This window comes from Paramisgurnus dabryanus, chromosome 10 (assembly GCF_030506205.2).
Source record: "Paramisgurnus dabryanus chromosome 10, PD_genome_1.1, whole genome shotgun sequence".
NCBI classification, from domain to species: Eukaryota; Metazoa; Chordata; class Actinopteri; order Cypriniformes; family Cobitidae; genus Paramisgurnus; species Paramisgurnus dabryanus.
This window is the reverse complement of record NC_133346.1, coordinates 2696126-2711730: the sequence shown is the minus strand read 5'-3', so window position 1 is coordinate 2711730 and position 15605 is coordinate 2696126. Positions and strand designations below refer to the sequence as shown.

At 36.4% G+C, this 15605-nt stretch overlaps 1 pseudogene; it reads right to left on the bottom strand.

Annotated features, from left to right (window-relative positions):
• Positions 1-1062: 1062 nt before the first annotated feature.
• LOC135746962 (aryl hydrocarbon receptor-like) lies at positions 1063-14904 on the bottom strand (annotated as a pseudogene).
• Between the last annotated feature and the right edge of the window lie 701 nt (positions 14905-15605).

Sequence of the window (15605 nt, the reverse complement as noted above, 5' to 3'; positions counted from 1 at the left end):
AATACATTTTATTATTAAGCAAAGTGCCAAATTTAAAGTATATAATTTAAAACATTAAAAACTACTGAAGAACAGCATTTTTAACCAAGCCATGCTCCCCATGATCTTTATACTTTACCTTTAAATATAAAACATTAAATTTTTCAGATATCTTTATTTATTTTTTGCATTTTTGTGTGGGTCCAGATCTCATCTTTGCTTTAAATATTTTTTTCCATTGGAAAAAGTCATAATATTTTAGATAAATGCACATTTTAGTAATGTCCCCAGGATTTCACTCAGTCCTGTTACCCAACACGTCCCCCATCTGAAAATCTAGAAATATCCCACAAGTCACATTTACAAGAGGAAGTGACATCATCTTGATCTTCTGAATGCCATGTTAAGATCACAAGTTACTTTTCTGTATATTTTGTGATATTGATGATGCTATGACTGTGAATGTCCTGTACCTATATGATTTTTTTTTCGATGTTATCGGTTTATTTTAAAATAAAAAAAATTGGTAAATCACTAGAATTTGCTCAATGTCTTTATGCTATTAGCAGATATTTATGCAGCTTTATCTCATGCATTTGCTAAATCTATGCTAAAAATCATCATGTTACCAAAATGCCCATCCTCCATTAAGAAATGATGTTTAAAAAAATAAACTAGTTACCTGAGATGATAATTATTTTGAAAAGTAAAATATGTGTGTTATTAGATTTAGTGTTAAAAAAGACAAAAAATGAACTTCAATTTTGACGAGTTATGGCCCTTAAATGGCCCCTGCAGTGAATCCATTTGAATTTGCTTCATATAAACGTTAACATAACTTAAATGTATGTGTGTACAAAAATGTATCACAGTGCAGGGGACAGAATGAGACAACAATTCAAGACAAACAAACCAAAACAAGCAGCTGTGGTTGTTTAAGTGCCGAAATAGAGATGTCACACAGAAACATCTGGTAAACTCCTCAGGGAAGATCAGTGGACCCCAGAGATTGTGCATCAATGTCCCATCACATCACATCTCAGAGTAAAACCTGCACAGGGACTCAAATCACAACTCAATATCATCCAGCACTAGCATTTTATTCATGGAGGTCATGAAAGAAAAAGTAAATATATTTTCATTCTCGTGAACATCTGCACATCCACACACATTTTAAATAAACAGTTTAACATCTGGTCAATGCACAATAATTCCTATATTTCCAAAATATTTCAGTTTATTGACTTCACTGTTATTTTAAAATGTAGAAAACATGAATTACGAATAAACATCCAAAACTACCAAACATGATAATGTTTGTTTATTGTCCTAATTAATTATTTTTCTGCATATCTGTGGTGAACAGCAGAGGTCACTGTGTCTCATAATGTATACAGTAACTGCCCGCCACACTGCAAAAAAATAACTTTTTTTACTTAGTATTTTGTCTTGTTTTCAGTACTATCATAATCTAAAAATTCTTAACTTAAGATGCAAAGTGAACTTAGGTCATTTTACTTATGAAGAAAATGCATCTTAAGAAAATAAGTCTAGTTTTTAGACCAAAAAATATATATAAAATTTAAGTGACTTTGTGCTTAAAACAAGCAAAAAAATAATAATAATCTGCCAATGGGGTAAGAAAATGTTTCTTACATTTTCTTGAATTGTTTAAGAAAAAATAAACTTATTTCAAGATTTTTTTCTTACCCCATTGGCAGATTTTTTGCTTGTTTTAAGCACAAATTTATTTAGATTTAATTTATTTTTCTTAGGTCACTTTGCCCATCAAAAAATGCATCTTGATTTAAGTTTTTAAATATTTGTACTGAAAAGACGACAACAATTTTTTTTTTTTGCATTTTTTGCAGTGCAAGCAACAGCCATCTTTCAGTGCCTCGGTTAACTACAACCCTGATATAGTCAGGCTATGAGTAACCTACTTCTAGCCAAAATAAACTTACATTTGGTTACATGTCGTATTTGGCAAAATCATTTGTGTGATGTCTGATATTTCGAGTAAGCAAAGTCAACAGTGCACTGCAAAAACAGATTTTCAAGAAAAAAAATTCTTAGTATTTTTTCAGTAAAAATATCAAAAAATTCTTAAATTAAGATGCTTTTTCTTGATGAGTAAAACAACACAAGAAAATAAGTCTAGTTTGTAGACCAAAAATATCAAATTTAAGTGATTTTGTGCATAAAACAAGCAAAAAAAATCTGCCAATGGGGTAAGCAAATTTTTCTTGAATTTTTCTTGAATTTAGTGTTTAAGAAAAATGTTCAAGATTTTTTTGCTTACCCCATTTTTGCTTGAAAATCTTTTTTGCAGTGTGATTATGAGGTGTTTGGTTTTATTTATTTTATTTCATTTATTTTTGTGTCTATTACATTTTCACTGACAGCTTCAATGTTGCCTTTTTTTTAGTCTAGACGTCTGGGCTGTGTTCGAATGCATATTCCATGTTTTTTAAACACAAATTTGCTTCATGGATAACTTGTCACACAAACTGACACGACAATTTTAGACCTTGAATGTCACACTTTAGATTATAAATCATAAAAACTGTTCAATAATTCCTCTGTCCCGACATCCCTGAGTGACTGCAGTCCGTATACCCAGATCCAGAAAACGATTAATTGGATGCCACATTACACCTCTGATGTCCTGATACAGGACAACCTGAGACACAATTCACTGATGAATTCTGGGATAGCGCGCTAATCCGACCGTAATTAAACTGTATGCGATCCATGCAGTTCAGTTTGTGTGTGATGATCCTGTGGGTGATGTGTGACCTTAATACAATCATCCTGAACACAGTCAGATCTCTGCGGACCGCACGGAAGGGTTAAAGGGACATGATGCTGCTGTTGCCATGGCTGCAAGACCCCTTGGTGATGCGGATCTTGGCTGTTTATAAAGAACGGCCGTTCAGGGACATCGTGAGGACGATGATGTTGAGAGTTCTGGGATGGACCTGAAAACACAATGTCAGTGAATTGAGAGGAAGAGGGACTATTATGGGATGGGCCATATAAAGTTTGTGCTTTAGAACAACAGGAGTGATTGAATGAATGCTGGAAAGATGTTTGAATACCAGCATGACCAGGTGATCCATACAGAAATGTTTGCGTGAGCTTTCGTGAAACCGAGAATGAGCTTTGGCATCTTGTCATCTGGTTGCTAGGCAACGCGCAGTCTTGATGCTGTCCAATGGTGTTTCCGCCAGAATTGATCTGGTTCATGCTGTTTGATTCTCTCAACAGAGCCTCTTCTACATACAAGAAAACATCATTAGCCAAAATCGGTTCCTCTCCTCTCGCGTCCAATAGCTCCAGAAGCGCTCGCTCCATTTCCTTCAGCTCCTCCTGGTCTCCGCTGTCCTGAGACTGTCGTGTCGAGGTGCGATCCTGTCGGAAGCTTTCGGCCAGGGAACGCTAAGCAGAGCGTGACTGTCCATAAAAACCCGATCTACAGAAAACGGTGAGGCCGGCTCCACAGGCTGCTCATAAACGGATTGATCCTGACTAAGTAGCGATCCCAGGAGGGAATCTGGATGTACGTTATCGCTCTTTAGTGAAGTTTGGGATGGATCAGGTCCTGGTGTCATCATGGAAGGGAAGGTTTCGTACAGGACGGCCTCGCCGGTCGCAAAGCTGAACGATAGTTGCAACTGCCTTTGACAAAGATGCTCCTCACCTTCTTCTTTTCTGAAATATAACGATATTATGAAAACACTAATGGTGTGTTCACACCAGACGCGAATTAAGCATTAAGCGCAAGACATGTTAAGTCAATGCAAAAATGCGATCCTCGGTGTGAATTGACCGTTTAAGGCGTTTGATGCGCATCATGTGTGATTCGAAAAATCTCAAATTTGGCGGATATTCGCACTGCGTTAACCAATTTTAATTTTGCGCACGAATGATGCCGATTTCACACGCAAATGAAGCGAGTAAAATGTTTAAGCATCCAACTTCAAGCGAATAGTGGGATGTTTTTGCTTAATTCGCGTCTAGTGTTCAACAGGACACTTCTTCACCTATCCTAATGTTTTAATGTGCTGTAAATGTCGCCAAATCAATGCTGCCCTGACGGCCTGGTTGAGTAATAAATTGAATAAGAAATCTTTTGTATGGGGAGCCGGACGTGGACGCTGAAAAAAGGTATCCCCGACCTTTTCTTGACAGACAGAAAGTGAAGTGAACTCACGTTAAAGGCTTCTGACGGCAGATGATGAAATGGGGTTTTCCTGCTTTAAACACCATTCTGGCGTTGGACTGGACCCAAATCCAAACCTGTTTCTTACTCAAAAGCCTAAAGATGGTGAAACCACTTTCTCCGGTTTTCATCACTGCACAACAAAAACAAAATCTTAGACTTCATTGAGTTACATCCAAAAACAAACACAATGCAATGCAAACAGCGTGCTAGTTTTTTAAATAGCTTGTGAACTCATTTTCAAATAGTAGTCTGCAAAATGTCGTTGCCTGATCTGATTGTGTTTGCATGTTTAACTCTTTCCCCACCATTGACGAGATCTCTAGTCATTTAAAGAGAAAAATGACAAAAAAGTGCATAAAAAAGTGTTACTGATGAGTTTTTATGGTTATCTGTAATAATGCGATTATCCACTAGATGGTGCACTTTCCCAATTTATAAAAAACTGAAGCAAAAAAATATTAAAGGACAAGTTCGGTATTTTAGACTTAAAGCCCTGTTTTAAGATTGTTTATGGTGAAATAGAACGGTTTTGACTGAAATTTCGACATTTTCGGCTGCCCTGAGAATTTTCGCGTGTTTGTGTTTCAGCTCAGACCTCTACAATGGGTTTAATGGTGCACTGGAACAATCCTTCCTAAAATGCATTAAACTTTCGTTTACAAAGACGTGAAACTCACCGAGTGGTCAGGGGTGTTCACTGGTATGCTCACACAAAAATCGCTCCAAAAGACGCATTCCAACAGGTTTTATCGTAGTTTTTACCAACTCCATTGACTGTATTAGACGTCCTGTGAGGTACGGTATTACTCCGCGCCGGGAACTTTGTTTCTATTCTTGCAATTGGCAAAGGCGGATTAGCGCCACCACCTGGGCTGGAGTGTTTATTATTCAAGCTCTCAGGTGTGAGGCGTTTGGAAAAATAGGTCCACAAGTTAACAACGAATGCTAAAACAGCTGTTGGAAAGCATCTTTTGCAGCGATTTTTGTGTGAGCATATCAGTGAACACCCCTGACCACTCGGTGAGTTTCACGTCTTTGTAAACAAAAGTTTAATGCATTTTAGGAAGGATTGTTCCAGTGCACCATTAAACACATTGTAGAGGTGGGAGGTGATACAAGAAACATCCGAAAATTCTCAGGGCAGCCGAAAATGTCGAAATTTCAGTCAAAACCATTCTATTTGACCATAAACAATCTGAAAACAGGGCTAAAATACCGAACTTGTCCTTTAATGTTTATGTTTTGATAATCGTTCTGAATCTGATCTCTAATAAAATTCCTTTACAAAAATGCAAAAAAATTATTTTTGAAGAAAAATACCCATATTTAAGAGTTTATAAGCAGATAAAAAAGTAGGATGAAAGTTTTTTCCTGCTTTGTTTGTTTGTAAAGCAATAATAAATATTATAATAATAATTTGAATGAATACTTCCAAGTTATTTGTAGTCAAATCTTGACATTGATGCAGACAGCAGAGACTGCTGAGACAAAGAAGTTGTTGCTGTCTGTTCCCAAAAAACATTTAAAATGCATGTTGGTTATGCAATTTTCATTGTTTAAATATGTTTCATTAAATAGATTTTACAAACTTAAAGCATTATCGTATCACATATTGTAAATCGCATAACTTTTCTTAACATTTCCTTAATATCGTGCAGCCCTAGATGCAGTGTTGGGGAAAGTTACTTTTAAAAGTAATGCATTACAATATTAAAGGAATATTCCATTTTCTTAAAAGAAAAATCCAGATAATTTACTCACCACCATGTCATCCAAAATGTTAATGTCTGTCTTTGTTCAGTCGAGAAGAAATTATGTTTTTTGAGGAAAACATTGCAGGATTTTTCTCATTTTAATGGACTTTAATGGACCCCAACAATTAACACTTAAATCAACACGTAACAGTTTTTTCAACTGAGTTTCAAAAGACTATAAATGATCCCAAACGAGGCATAAGCGTCTTATCTAGCGAAACGATTGTCATTTTTGACAAGAAAAAAAATGCTCTTTTAAACCACAACTTTTCGTCTAGGTCCGGTCCAGCGTGACCTAACGTAAATGCGTAGTGACGTAGAGAGGTCACGTGTTACATATATAAAACGCACATTCGCGGACCATTTTAAACAATAAACTGACACAAAGACATTAATTAGTATCAGTTGACATACAACAACGTAGGAACGGTCCTCTTTCAACACACTTGTAAACACTGGGGCGGAGTTTCGCGTTCGTCCTCTGTGACCTCTTGACGTCATGACGTATTGCGTGGGGTCAGCTGGCGCATCACGACCGGATCTACATGATGAGAAGTTGTGCTTTAAAAGTGTATATTTGTTATTTTTATTGTCAAAAATGACAATCGTTTTGCTAGATAAGACCCTTATGGGGTCTTATCCCCAAGGCTTGATCTCTTTCAGTTTTATGACTGAGAAGTACTGCATTCAGATATTGCATATTTCCATCGCAAAAATGTCGAGCTCTTGCCTGCCATCTCCGTTTTCTGACTCAAACTGTTCCTCAAACATGACTTCCTTCAGTTTAATTCAGCAGATTATTACTTTTTTTATAATGAATTAAACTGAAAAGTAACTTGCATTACTGTTTTTAAAAAGTAACTCAAATATCAATGTGTACATTTATAAAGTAATGCGTTACTTTACTCGTTACTTTAGAAAAGTAATATTATTACATAACACTGCCTAGATGTGCTGCAGTTGTATTTGGCGATACAAAATGAAATGGTGTGTAAACCCCACCCCCTTGACTGCTCAACAATAAACAAATCTGAATCAGTATCTGTTTCATTGTGTAAATGAGATGTCGCCTTACTCCGTAAATGTTTGTCTGCACAGTACATCATATCAGCAGCGTGAATGAACTGATATCCAGATCCTCTCATGCACAACTCTTGCTCAGTGTAACCCAAGACCATCTTCCCTCTGTAACACACAGTTAACAGTCAAACGGGTTTTCACAATGATTCAGTTTTAGTTCACATCCTCACCTGGTGTCCATGCTCACAGGAGTAAAATCCAGCTTGTGTTTGGTTTGAAAGAACAGAGTCTTGGGTCTGATTTGTAAGATGGCAGGTGGGTGAACAGGGGTGGCGATAGCAAACAGGGCGAGCTGAGAGACCCCCGATGCGTCGTCCTCGGCCGTCCGCTCTCGTCTGTGAATGTATTTTAACCGTCCCTGAAAGTTGAGCACCTGGATACACAGGAGGATAACAGTGAAACGAACAAATCATTTCGTTAAATAGACCTTTTCTTTCATGTGAGAGCTGCTGATTGGCTGCCACAATGAATCAGTAAAAGATTTAGTTGAAAAGTGATGAACCGCGAGCAATAAATGTAATCTCCTGAAGATTAAAGATATGTTTAAATGTGATATAATGACAGCTGGTTTTGACTTTATTGTCCTCACCATGAAGCCGGATGTGTTATCCAGCAGACAGCGCAGACGACAGCAAAAGTTTCTCTCCAGAAATGAGGAATTTTCTGGAGGAATGAAGCTCTCCGGAGCGCTCACAGATCGACCGCCTCTTTGCTCTGCTATTAAAACAATAAAGACGGGTATTAAAAGTGTATGCAACTGGCCACTGGTGTCTTCTTTTGTTAGTTGAAACACCCTGATTATTAAAGTTTAAGGTTAAACACCGTATTTGAAGCATGATGTCTCTGGGGATTATTATTATTATTGCACCTACATTCATAGTGAACATAGCCAAAAAAAGAAGATATGTCAAGCCCTCTTTTTATTACAGTATATTAACTTTTCACCACTAGAGGTCACTAAATAACAACAACAACAACAGCGTAGCTTGATGATGCTTTTAAAGGGCAGAGAATGATGGGAGTTGCAATCTTCACCTATTTGATAGGAATCGATCTGACCAAACTCACAAATCATGTTCATGGATAATGTAATTAAATAAAGTTTTATAATCATTACATTATAACATAAGCCCACAGTGTGGCAGATTGCATGCTAGACACTTCAAGTACTAGCCATCAAAAGTGGTACAAGTATCACAAGAACGACGCAAAACTCACACGACGATTGGTTTGCGCATCACTGTGCTTGTGATTTTTGGATATTTTAAAGGGGACATATCATGAAAACCTGACTTTAAGTGCCATAATTGGGTCCCCAGCGCTTCTATCAACTTAAAAAAACATGAAAAAGATCAACCCAGTAACTTAGTTTTGGTAAACCATTCTCTGCAAGCATGTGAAAAAATAGCTCATTGAAATGTGGCTCCCCTTGTGATGTCAGAAGGGGACCTTATTATAATAATACCGACCCTTAATCTGCACTATCCAACCACAGCGCTGCCTTTTAGTGCAGAAAGAGACAACAAAAATTATTGACAGCACAATTGAGTTTCAATTTCAACAAACCACCATTATGGTGATCAGTGTTTGCATTTCATCAGCTCATTTGCATTTTAAAGGACACACACAAAAACTGGCACATTTTGCTCAAACCTACAAAGTGCAAATTTTACATTGCTATAATAATTATCCATATAGTATTTTGAGCTAAAACTTCACATACATACTCTGGGGACATCAAATATTTATTTAAATTTTAAAAATTGTGAAATGTCCGTTTTAAAGCATTAGTTCATTTTCTTAAAAATAATCCAGATAATTTACTCACCTCCATGTCATTCAAAATGTTGATGTCTTTCTTTGTTCAGTCGAGAAGAAATTATGTTTTTTGAGGAAAACATTCCAGGATTTTTCTCATTTTAATGGACTTTAATGGACCCCAACACGATCCCAAAGGAGGCATAAGGGTCTTATCTAGCGAAACGATTGCCATTTTTGTCAAGAAAAATAAAAATATGCACTTTTAAACCACAACTTCTCGTCTTCCTCCGGTCATGTTTACACACCAGCACGACCTCACGCAATACGTCATCACGTCAAGAGGTCACGGATGACGAATGCGAAACTACGCCCCAGTGTTTACAAATGTGAAGAAAGAGGACCGTTCCAACGTTGTTGTATGTCAACTGATACTAATTAATGTCTTTGTGTCAGTTTATTGTTTAAAATGGTCCGCAAATGTGCGTTTCATATATTTAACACGTGACCTTTCATTAACGCAATAATGTGAGGTCACGCTGGCGCATCACAGGACTGGAGATAGACGAGAATTTGTGGTTTAAAAGTGCATATTTTTTGTTTCGCTAGATAAGACCCTTATGCCTCGTTTGGGATCATTTAGAGTCCTTTGAAACTGCAATTTTAAACTGCATTAAAACTGTTAAGTGTTGGGGTCCATTAAAATGAAAAAAAAAATCCTGGAATGTTTTCCTCAAAAAACATAATTTCTTCTCGACTGATCAAAGAAAGACATCAACATTTTGGATGACATGGTGGTGAGTAAATTATCTGGATTTTTTTGAGAAAATTGACTAATCCTTTAATGAAAAAATCTTATATATTGTGACTCAAAATTATTTTTTCTATTATAAATGTTCATTATTTGATCTTTGAAACAGTTTAAATCATCATTTTTGTGTTGGGACTTCAGCAGATAAACTTCTAGTTATTCCTATCAGCATGATTCTTATGAAAGGAGTAATACTGGACACCATTGTAATTCAATTCCTACCGTTACCACACATTTTGCTTTTTCTTTGAACACTAAGAGGCTTAAATGATTTGAAATTATTATCTGTGGTGTAGACATTATGTAAATTCTGCCGATATGGTTTGAAGCCAGAACATTTCTTTTAAATGTAAATACCGAATGCTACAGCGAGTCAGGTCGAAGGTCAATTATTAAAGAATGAAACCAACCTTCAGTGCTAAAGTTGGGATCGAGGGCGAAGTGCAGCTGGCATCTGAACGTGTCACGATCATCGATGTGTATCAGATCAAACACGGACTGATGAATCACATCAGACTGAAATAACAAGAGTTGGTTAACTGAACCTGAGATGTATTATTAACACGTCAATAAAGCTTATTTTCAATATTTCGGTCACCTGATGAAAACCCAGGTAGTCTTGGATCGTGGGAGAGGCGTAGAAGATGAAGCCATCGGAGGACACGACCATGACGAAACCGCTTAAAGCCTACAGAGAGAGACCCAGCATCACAGCCATGACAAAAATATTGCCGAAGTCATTTCATCATTTGCATGTTGACTTTGAACTCACGTGAAGCAGCAGATCCCCTTCAGAGGATTGAAGTCACCGTCTCACTGTCAGAGGAAAACTCACGTCCTGAACTCTTCCTCAGTGTCGCTGAAACAAACAAGCAAATCAACTTAAAATCTAATGACATTTTCAAGGCATTTTACTTCTTTAGTGGTACGCAATAATGGTAGAAATTGGTTGAATAAGTATGAGCTGGATGTTTGCACTATATTGATGATCAGGGTATGATTTACTGGGGGCATGGGGGGATTATCCCTCCCCCTGGTCTTTATATCCTTGCCTCTTATTAATTAATTTTTATCCCTGGTGGGGACCAAATTTATCCCCCCATGATCATCAAATGATCACACGTCATTTCTCTCCTTCACATCTTCAGCAGTAATCTTCTATATCACACCCAAACCATTCGCCTCGTCAACTTCTCGATCAAACCTCATTCAGACTTTCACAATTTCTTTTCATTAAGGCTTAACTTGCCCGTCTGGTGTCTACCGAGGTAAAAAGTTGAAAGGAAATGTTTTAAATTACCAAGCAGAGGTCAATTTCGCCCCCAAAAAAACATCCACCAAACAAAGATTTGGGATTTTATTATAATAACTTACAATACATGGACTACAAGACATCATGTACATGTTTAAAAGAGGAAAAATGCTGACTTTTTCAGTCATATACACACACAAAGTAATTGAAATACACTTTTGTTAACCAAGCCACAGTCTAGACAAACTAAAAGTTTGAATTGTAAACACGGTGCCTTTGTGGTCCGTTTAAACATTGCTTTTTGGGTTTAAGCAACTCTACACAACAACATTGTGTGAACAATTTGTCTGGCCAATAGCAGATGAGGAAAGTGTTTAGGAAACCTCTTTAAAAACAAGAACGGCAATTGCATTTTGTTTTAATAGTGGTGCAGACATAATACACTTGGGGCGTACACACCAAACACGAATTCAACGATTTGCGCGAGTAGACTACATACAAAGTCAATGCAAAGACGCTAATAGACACGAACTGGCACAAGCGCGATGGCTGCGAAAACACTTCAAACTTCACTTCATGTGCTTCAAACTTCGTGCAAGATGAAAATATTCAACTCAAGCGAAAAATTAGCATGACACAAAATTAAATTAAAAAACCAAATTGAATGGAAGCAATGGATTTTTGTAAGGAAACATTTATAGTTCAAACTTTATAACTAAAGCCATACATGTGTTCAGGAGAGAGTTGACGTCAGGTGGAAGGCTGACCTCTGACCCAGCGTTAGAAAAAAACATCACTTCGTCTCAGAAGACATTTAATAACTGTATGGATTAGTTTTTAATAGATGTGCATATTTGGAGCTTTAAAAATGGGGCACTATCCAAAGCCATTATAAAGCTGAAAAGATCCAGGATATTATTAAATACAACTCTGTGTTTAGCTGATAAAGAAGAAAGTCTTAAAGCAACACCATAGAAATCACACAGAAACCCTACCAACCCATAGCAAGATTCTGACAATAAAACAATAATACAACAAAAAATGTTGGTGAAAACAGGTTAACTGCTTCAGGAAGTCACGGTTAATGCTAAACAACAGCAGTGTCTTTATTTTTCTTTTGTTCATACAATCGACAGGAAACCGTGTAAAAGGATATACAATATGAGCAGATAATAATATGTCATTTAACTTTCTATAAAGAAACAGGCCATTCATAAATTCTTATTGTTTGGCTAAACAACAAAGAGCTATCTTGAAATTGTGTTTTCTTAAGTCCTCCTTTGGAACATAAACACAAAAATACATAAATGTGAATAGCCGTATGTCCTCACTTAACCCAACAACTCATATAACCTTAAAGGAAAACTTTTTACTATAAAACATTTTACTATGTTCTTACCTAAACTTAGACTAATTAATACATACCTGTCTTTTTTGTGAATGTGTTAGCATTTAGCCTAGCCCCATTCATTCCTTAGAATCCAAATAGGGAGGAATTTAGAAGCCACCAAACACTTCCATGTTTTCCCTATTTAAAAACTCTTACATGAGTAGTTACACCAGTAAGTATGGAGGCACAAAATAAAAAGTGGGGATTTTTTTAAGCGGATATAAAATGAGAACTGTATTGCATGTGAAAAAAATAGGTCATTGAAATTTGGCTCCCCTTGTGATGTCAGAAAATAATTAACGGCACAATTGAATTTCAATCTTAATATGGTGATCAGTGTTTGCATTTCTTCAGCTCATTTGCATTTAAGGACACACCCATAAACGGCACATTTTTGCTCACACCTACAAAGTGGCAATTTTGACATAATAAATGATCTATATGGAATTCTGAGCTAAAATTTCACATACTTACTCTGGGGACACCAAAGATTTATTTTACATCTTAAAAAAGTTTTGTGAAATGTTCACTTTAAGAGAAACATCTGAAACAATGTTGATACCTCAATAAAATGTTTCCTTCTCCATATATACTGTATTGCAACTAATTGTCACTCTAGCTTTATTAAAAACCGTAACACATAAATCCTTGCAATGTACTACAACCTAACAGCTGCATTGCATAAAGTTAATTGTGGCTTTTGTAAACATGCACAGGAGCAAAATAAAAGTCAGTTTTGAATTGAAGTTTGTGTTGTGTTCAGTCACACTGTGCTGCTGTGTTTGCTGTCAAATTGTGTTCTTGCATAACCTGCACACCTGCTTACAACAACAAGGACTCATTTATAATGCATTGACCTCCGCAAGTCAATATATTCCAATGAATATACAAGCTAGAATTCAAAGCAAGTAATAAAAACTGCATTTTAAGAGCATATGTCTAGACTTCAACAACCTTTGTGAACCTATGTGAATGATGAGATATCTGCTAAACTGCCATCATCAACACTGAGCTCCTGATCATGCAAATCACTGTTCAACCTCTCTAAAAACACAAAAGAGGTTTAAAGCAACACTATGTAGTTTTTTTACCTTTAAATAATGTCTCTAAAATGATTTCAGTGATAGAACAACTTTTAACTGGACAAATTGTACTGTTTCTGCAACCTGAGCAGCCTCCTAGCTGCTACAAGCACACTCTGAAAGTGGCGGTGGAGGGTAGAGCACACAGCCCCGCCCCCTCCCCCTGCCTGCAGAAGAGTGTCTGATACCAGGCACTTTTGCGCTTTTCAACCATATGGGGGAGCTGTAAGTCATTTTTACATGGAAACTACATAGTGTTGCTTTAAAATTCATGGAGACTTGAGTACTGTGGTATTACTATGGCATAACCTGTGGTCATTACAGGTTAATCCTCTTATTCCTGAGATGATGTCATGCTATGAAACTCACCGCCGGTGAAGTAGTTTTTGATCTTGAGGTAACCCACACTGAGTCTGAGCACTGACAGTTTGTCGAGCCGGGCTCGAATCTCCTCTGTGAAGGGCAGAAGTGTGCTCAGCTGGTCCAGTTCAGTGTTCAGTCGCTCTCTGTGACGCTTTGAAGGGTTCAACCTGTTGCCATTCTCAGGTTCAGATTTAAGTCCACTGCTAAAAAAACAAATGAATACAAAAATAATTCTGTCATCTTGTTTATTTTATGGAAGTTAGCAGCACTAAGTTAACCTAGTGGTCAAATTACCATTGTTTTTATTTTGTATTAACATTTTGGCTACCACAGGAAAGGCTAATTCAGGTCAAGTAAGGCGTGTCAAACTGTCTAAATAACACATTATAATTTAATTGAATTAATTCAGAGAATTAAATGACAATAAATTAAGACCTATCCAAGCATTTTTATGTGATAATAAACATTACAAGATGTATTTTCGACGACTTCCAGGCAGCAATGCGCCGACCGGTCTAATAATGAGATCAAAACATCGCGAGATTATTCACGTTTAAAAGTTGTCTCTCGCGATATTCGACGTCATACGTCTGCGCAGCTATGCATAAAGTCGAACGCAACTAATCAGCCGAAGCGCATATTTCGTCACCTATGCCCGCCCTTTTTCCTGGTACCTGTCAGGATGAGCTCATGCTCGTCCAGTCATCGTTTACATTATATTACATGAAATTTATAATATCACACATTTAACCAAACAATATGTGGCAGATGAAGTTGATCGCACAAACATGTCAGGTAGACAAAACTAATAAAAAATAAAAATTCATAATAAAAGTCTCACCTTTTGTGAACTGTCCTCTTCCTATTCTTTACAGCGTATAATCCTCCATTCTCTAGCATGATTTTTTATTAAATGCTAGATTCCCAACAATCAAAGAATTTGCACTCCTGAGGGAGATCTGTAGATTTATGAACGTTTTTCAGTTACTCATAATGTAATTGCTCCATCTTTATAACGTGCCATTTATTATCGCGCAACAAAATAAAATCAGAAAATACAAAAAAATTATTCCCAGGTCTCGGTAAGAGTCTCCACATATCATGCAGTATCGTGAAGAAATCAATGCAATCCTGATTGAAAAGACAGCTGTCATAAATAATTGTGAGTTATAAAGCGTAACTCAGCTGCATGTGTCCAAACGATGACTGACTGTCTGTCTGAAGGAGGAGCGAGAGTTATTCAATCGATGCAAATAATGATATTTACATGTAGTGTAGAACATTTAGTGTAGGGAGCACTCTAGTGGACAAAATCAGACAGGTCAAGTGTTTTGGTGTTTAAAAATGATTGCCCCCTTAATTTTGTTTTAATCAAATATGACTTTTTGATTTGACCGACATAAAAATCCAATTGAATAGAAAAAATTACATAAAAGTAAATAATAAATCAGGCTGTCAATCTCCCTACAGAACAAATATTTTTAAATAAGTTTGTGTTGCTGAAATAACTTCCAACTATAAAAAACAGAACATAAAAAACACATACAAAGCTGGAGACAAAGAGACAAACCTTTCGACAAACCCATAAATTGGATTGAAAATAACCCACAAAATTTTTATATTTAAACCAACCATGGCATTTTGAAACAACCCACCCTAAGTTAAATTACAACCCTTTTTGATCCAACGCTGGGTTGAAAATAACCCAACTTTTTATGTAATATAATCCATTACAAAATGCTTTTTTACATAACAATTTAAATTCCTTAGCTGCACATACGAAATTGTTTAACAAAAAACATTATTAAACATTATTATAGTATTACTATATAAGTGCTATTTAATAACTAATTAGTACTTTACTAGTAATTTAATTTACTAGTCCTAACTAGTAAATTACGTTCAAAA